We start from the raw sequence: 6,438 nt of genomic DNA, 5'->3' as shown, positions 1-6,438 counted from the left end.
GAGGGAAGAATGTATTCCAGGTATCTCTCCTAAAACTCTTACATGGTTGACTCCCATCGTCTTTTCACATTTTCTTCTGTATATGCATATCTCTGTATCTGCCTTTTCCCTTTTTATATAGAAAGCAGTCATTTTGGATTAGGGCCCATGTTAAAGAATATATTTTAACTTGATTGACTCATTATGGACCCTATCTCCAAATATGATCCTATTGGAGGTACTGTGAGTTAGGACTACATGTTATGAAGCTGGGGGGACATTATTCAAGTCAACCCACCTGCGATATGAAATCAGAGCTGTACATGGGAAATTGTGCTGCCTATTCCATGATACTGATTATATAATATCCCATTAGAGAACTAATATGAATTCATTAACCCTTCTATTACAGCTCTTTGAATGCTGCTTAATTTTGTTGTATTTTAATTTTTGTATCTTATCACTGTTAAAGACAAGATATTTGATTTCAATCCTTAGAAACTAATTAGGATTTCCTTTAGCAACCTATATTTGGTCAACATTTTAAGAATGAAATTTTTACTTTTAAAATAATAAGTAAATGCCCCTATGAAGGATGATATTTTCAACCAAAGAGACAAATCTGGAAAATCTAGAAAAAATTGAAAACTTTTTTTTATATGTAATTTCAGAAATCAGATAGGAACACAAGTAAAGCAATGTTGTATATGCACCATGTAGACTATTATAAAGGCTGGGATTGCATGCGTGAATGACAGGTATGAAATCCAAGGTATAGTGAGGAAAAATGGGTGTTGATGTCAAAGACAAGAAGAGGAAGTGAGTACATCTGATTCTTCACTTCAGAAGGTTATTGAATATAAAGGACATCTGGTAAGCATTCATTCTCTAATAGTGTGGTTACCATAAATACTAATTGAGAGAAAAGGATTTATGGCTTAAATAACAAATTGTAAGCAAAAACCCTGGGGAAATAGTATTAATAAGCCAAACATACCCCATTCAAACTTACTCAACATTACCTTTGTTGTAGAATTCATTGAAAAACTGAAGTGAGAATCCAAACTCAATACAGAAATTGCTAAATCTAAAAGCTCATCCTATCACAGGCTCCCTAGTAACTGGAGTTTCTACTCTAAGTCACTCAGATTTATTCTGTAATCTTTCCTGTAGATAACACAAACTTTCATGACTTATACATTGGTATCATGAGGATGATGGAGGCATCCAGTCAAAGCATCTCAGGCCACACTCAGCTCTGAGTTAGCCAATCAGGGATTTACAGCCACTGACTCACAACCATGGGCCCATATGAGTCAATGGGTACTCAGCCTCTGAGATTGAGGGGAGATCTGGTATTATACTTTACCTGCCGTTTGCTTCTTTGATTAGTTGTATGCTTTTACTCATGATAAGGATATGAATCCAGAACTGTGAGTGGACATATATTATGCTAATTCCATCAAGTTAGAGAAGAGTTGTACAAATTAATAGTATTAAAATTATTTTCCTTGATACTGACCATGTATTTTAATTTAGGCTATTTGAATGTTCAGGGTTTTTGTTTTGTTCTGTTTTTTACCTCTAACTACATTGGCCTGATAAAATAAGACCCATAACAATAAATAGTCAGATTTTCATGATGTGGTGCTTGAAAGACTACAATCTGTATGAAAACTTTACTTTTTTCTATTGGGAAAAGAAGATGCCAAGGAAAATTCTATTCCCAGCCCTTAGCTTAGTGAGGGGAAAAAAGGTCTCTGAGAATTTGCAATAGCATGACTATCTTAGTATGGTCCTGGTGTTCAAATTAACACTGTCAGCATGATCCAAATAATTCCTGGTGGCAACCCAGTCAAATGGCAAATGTACAACTAATCCTTTCTGGAGGGGTTCGGTCTTAATTAAGGCTTTTGCAAGACTCCTGCAGATAAACTCCTTCATTACAAGCACATAATCTAAAAATAAGCCTCCATCAGGAAAAAATGAACAAGAAACCAGAATGGATACCACCACAGAATTATTACCAAATTCCAACATAAAAAATAAATGTGTCACACATACATACACACACGTACCACACACAAACACATATATGCACATATATATATGACAGAACATATAACATAAGGAAGAAACAGCTCATTGTCAAAAATGCTAAATGAGTGTTTTAGACTTAATCATTATAACCACTAGAACAAAACATTAAATAAATTTTACACAACAAAGGATACATACCTAGGTAGAGAATTGGTGAACTAGAAGATAGGTTAAAGAAATAATACAGAACACCTTATAGAAAGATAAAAAGAGAAATGTGAACACATTGTAGTAAAGCTATGATATAAACATAGAGAACATAATAGCAGACAAAAGGGCACAATGCCTAAAAACAGAAAACCAAATAGTGTGACAGCATACCTCTTTTCATCAAGAAATGGAAGCCAGGGGCACCTGGGTAGCTCAATTGGTTGAGTGTCTGACTCTTGATTTTGGCTATAGGTCATGATCCCAGGGTTGTGGGGTCAAGTCCTGTGTTGGGCTCCACGCTGAACATGGAGCCTGCTTAAGAGTCTCTCTGTCTCTCTGTCTCTCTCTCTCTCCCAAAAATAAAAAAGAAAAACATTTAAAATTTAAAAAATGGAAGCCAAAAGCAAGTGCTGAGAGAAAAACCTACAGTTGCCTACCTGGCCAGAGTATCATTTGATAATGAGGCTGTGATAGACATGAATATGGGCCACCCTGAACCACCTCCAAAGATAGACAGTCTGCTTCAGCTGCTTAGAGTGCAGTTGAAAGTCCCCAGCCATTAGCCTTTTCAGTCATTACCTCACCCACAGAGAGCTGGCATGCCCAAGCCTAGGGACTTCCTCTGATAGCCACATCTCATGTTGACCAAGGAACTTTTGATTAATATATGTCTGGTCCCTTCCTCATCTATTAATCCTAATTAATTGTCCTGCACACTGAATACTGTTTCAATTCTGGCTCCCTTAAGATCTTAACTCCAAAATAGAGACACATGAGAAAAGTCCCATTTGTATATTTAAAGGAACTTCTCAAGAATGCTATTTGGGAAAATGGAAGATGATCTGAGATACAAATAGAAATGGTAATAGAATTAGCCAATAGGGGTAAATGACAAACAGTGCTTATATAAAACAGTGGTAGTAATGATTACAGCTACTTTGATGTCTGGAGTACACAACATAACTAACTACTAACAAGAGTACATCACTTGGATAATGGGAGTGTGCAATGAAAGCAGCCGATATCCCATTCTTCACTGGCTTCTCCAGTGGAGGACTTGGAGCCCCTGTGCCATAGCCACTAGCCCAAAGAGTGGGGAGATGACCTGGCATGAGCCAGTAAGAACATTTCTGGAATATTACCTGTGGAGATGGAGGAGGGAATTGATGTGGTTATTTCCCTGGACTCTGTTTGTTTGCTAGCTTCCTGGTAATCAGGATGACTTAATGATAGGAATCTGGAGAAAATGACATATTTCTTGTGTCTTTCATCAAATTAAGGAAGATTTGATTGCTAATATCTCAAGTGTGACTTTTGTATCCTCATTTGTAAATGGGAGTGTTCTGAAATCTGTTTAGTAAGTCTCCTTCACTCCCTTAATCATATTTTAATTTCTAGTAATAAAAATTATGTATTTTCCATTAATAATCGGATTCCTTTATATTAGCAATAGCATCTTGTCGTATACTCTAAGTCTAAAGTTCTCTCTTGGCCAGCAAGAGAGTGGGACACAGGATGAAAAGCGCGAGACTGCTAATGTCCGGGAAAAGCAAGAGCCCCAAATAAGGGTCTTTGCCCTGTATTTATTAAGATCAGAAGGCTTACAAATGTGATGGGCGTGCACAAAGAGACAATGAACCGGTTAACATTAACTCATAGGCATGAGGAAAAGGGGTTTTTGAAGATATAGGGTGTTTGGGGTTTGGGTCAATATAAAACAAAATCCTGGTGCAGGCAGATGGGCAGATGGTTGTTAACAGCAGACAGGAGATGTATCTGTTTATCTTAGCTAGCCTAGGGGATAAGACAGGGGAATAACCTCAGGGTTAACAAGCACCTTTTCTTTTGCTAATCAACTCCACTCTGGGCAGCTTCACCTGCAGTGCAGTGGTCTATAACCCTATTTACCTGTTTGCCTAACTTGGTCCTTCTGTCCTGTGAAAGCAGCTTTCTGCTATGGTACTAAATTGGGGGGCGCTTTTGCCCTAAATGCCTAATCTTGCTTACCTCATATACCTTTGCATTGGGGGCCTTTGCCTCCCTTTCTATTCTGGGGCCTTTGCCCCTCCCTCTCTATTCTGGGGGCCCTGGCTCCTCCCTGCTTTATTCTGGGGGGGGGGGGTCTTACCTTGTTTACCCAAACTTGGGTGAGAACATCCTATGGCTTTGTAATTCTTTATGCCTTGTTAACCCACTGGCGTAAGCCCAGGGAATTTCTAAGCTTATTCCTCACAGCATCTGCTGTTCCTTAAAGTTCTCACAGAAAACACCCCTGGAAGTCTTGCCATTTTGACAATAGCTTATTGATTGCCTGCATTTCTTTGATGCTCCTTAACTCTTTTTTTTTTTTCATTTAATTTCTGTAATTTATTTTTACCCGAGTACATGCAAAGTCGTTTTTGGCATGCATCTCATGGATTATTGAAAAGAATATGTGGGAGAGCCTGGTGCTTGGGTGGCTCAGTTGGTTAAGCATTCAACTTTGGCTCAGGTCATGATCTCATGGCTGGTGAGTTCGAGCCCTGTATCAGGCTCTGTGCTGACAGCTCAGAGCCTGGACCCTGTTTCAGATTCTGTGTTTCCCTCTCTCTCTTTCCCTCCCCTGCTCATGCTGTCTCTTTCTGTCTCAAAAATAAAAATAAACATTAAGATTTTTTTTTTAATTTAAAAGAAAAGAGTATGTGTCCACCAAACATTGAGTCATGTAGCCCGGGTCTTACCTGAATCAGGATAAGGGAGTGGTAGTTCAGGTGGGGCTACTGGCTTGCAGCCTTTCTGCATATCCCACGCCCATGACAACTTTCTTCTGTTCCTCACTCATGGAAGTCGTCACCTAATTTTTTCACCTAAAAGTTTTTTTCACCTAAAAGGGACTGTGCATCTTTTACCAAGACTATATGGATATGGTTGGAAGTCCTGAGATGGTTGTGCTTTCACATGGCTTTCTAATATCTAGGTATGCTTGGTACAAGATATGGGAAGGTCTATCCCTGAGGTTTCATTGAGTGATTACCCTTGATTTCTTGGGCATTGGCTTCAGTGACAAACTGAAACCATATCACTATTTCATATTTGAACAGGCCAGCACTGTGAAGGCACTTTTGCAGCATCTGGGGCTCCAGAACCACAGGACCAACATTTTGTCTCATGATTATAGAGCTGTCATTGTTCAGGAGCTGTTATATAGGTTTGAGCAGAATTGATCTTGTCAGCTTACCATGAAGAGTCCTGTCTATCAAATGGAGGTATATTTCCAGAGACTCACCATCCTCTACTTCTCTAAAAGCTTCTCAAAGATGGAGGCATCCTGTCACCCGTTCTCACATAATTGAACTTCTTTGTATTCTCCTGAGGTCTTACCCTAGTCTTTGGACCATACACTCGATTCTCTGAGAATGAACTGTGGGACATGTGGGCAGGGATATGCAACAATTATGGGAACTTAGTTATCAACCAGAGGAAGAAGTTTAGAAAACAGTGTGTAGGAGCTCTTGCTTCTGTAACCATTCCCATTCATCTTATCTATGGGCCATTGGATCCTGTGAATCCCTATTGAGAGTTTTTGGAACTATACAGATAAATGCTGTTGCAGTCCAGTGTCCATCCTGGATGACCACATTAGGCACTATCCACAGCTTGAGGATCACGTGGGCTTCTTGAATGCATATTTGGTCTTCATCAGCTCCTTCAGAGCTGGTAAGAGTAGCTTCCTTGTATTACCTCTCCTACTCCCTTATCTGTCATATATTCCACCTAGGAAGAAGTGCCCAAAGAGGTCTTGGCCACCAAACACTATTCTCTCACAAAACTCCACCTAACTTACACTGGTGATCAGCATTTAGTAAAAGCCCTGCAGAAACTCCAACTGTGAGTGACCTAATAGTGTACCTCCCATTCTTCTAACATCTGAATGAGTGTATCCATTTGCCTTTGTTTTGGTGCTGTTAGGAGTTTCTGATGAGCACTAATACTCACTGATACAGAAAGACAGAGAGACATTCTTAAAAATCTTTTCAACACTTTTTAACACACTTTCTGAAATATTTAGAAATGCTAATTTCTGGCCCATCCTTGATTGGAATCATATGGTAAAGAATGAAGAGAGTCATTCCTTGAATGGCTTTAAGGGTACATGCCTTTTTTTAAATGTTTATTTTTGAGAGAGAGAGAGAGAGAGAGAGAGAGAGAGAGAGAGAGAAATAGCAAGAG

The 6,438-nt window shown here is 39.1% G+C and overlaps 1 pseudogene; it reads left to right on the top strand.

Moving 5' to 3' along the window:
- The first annotated feature begins 766 nt into the window (after nucleotides 1-766).
- On the top strand, nucleotides 767-6,047 carry LOC131502117 (mesoderm-specific transcript homolog protein-like; annotated as a pseudogene).
- Nucleotides 6,048-6,438: the final 391 nt, after the last annotated feature.

The sequence above is a fragment of the Neofelis nebulosa genome, chromosome X (genome assembly GCF_028018385.1).
Source record: "Neofelis nebulosa isolate mNeoNeb1 chromosome X, mNeoNeb1.pri, whole genome shotgun sequence".
NCBI lineage: Eukaryota > Metazoa > Chordata > Mammalia > Carnivora > Felidae > Neofelis > Neofelis nebulosa.
This window is presented reverse-complemented; position numbering and strand designations above follow the sequence as displayed.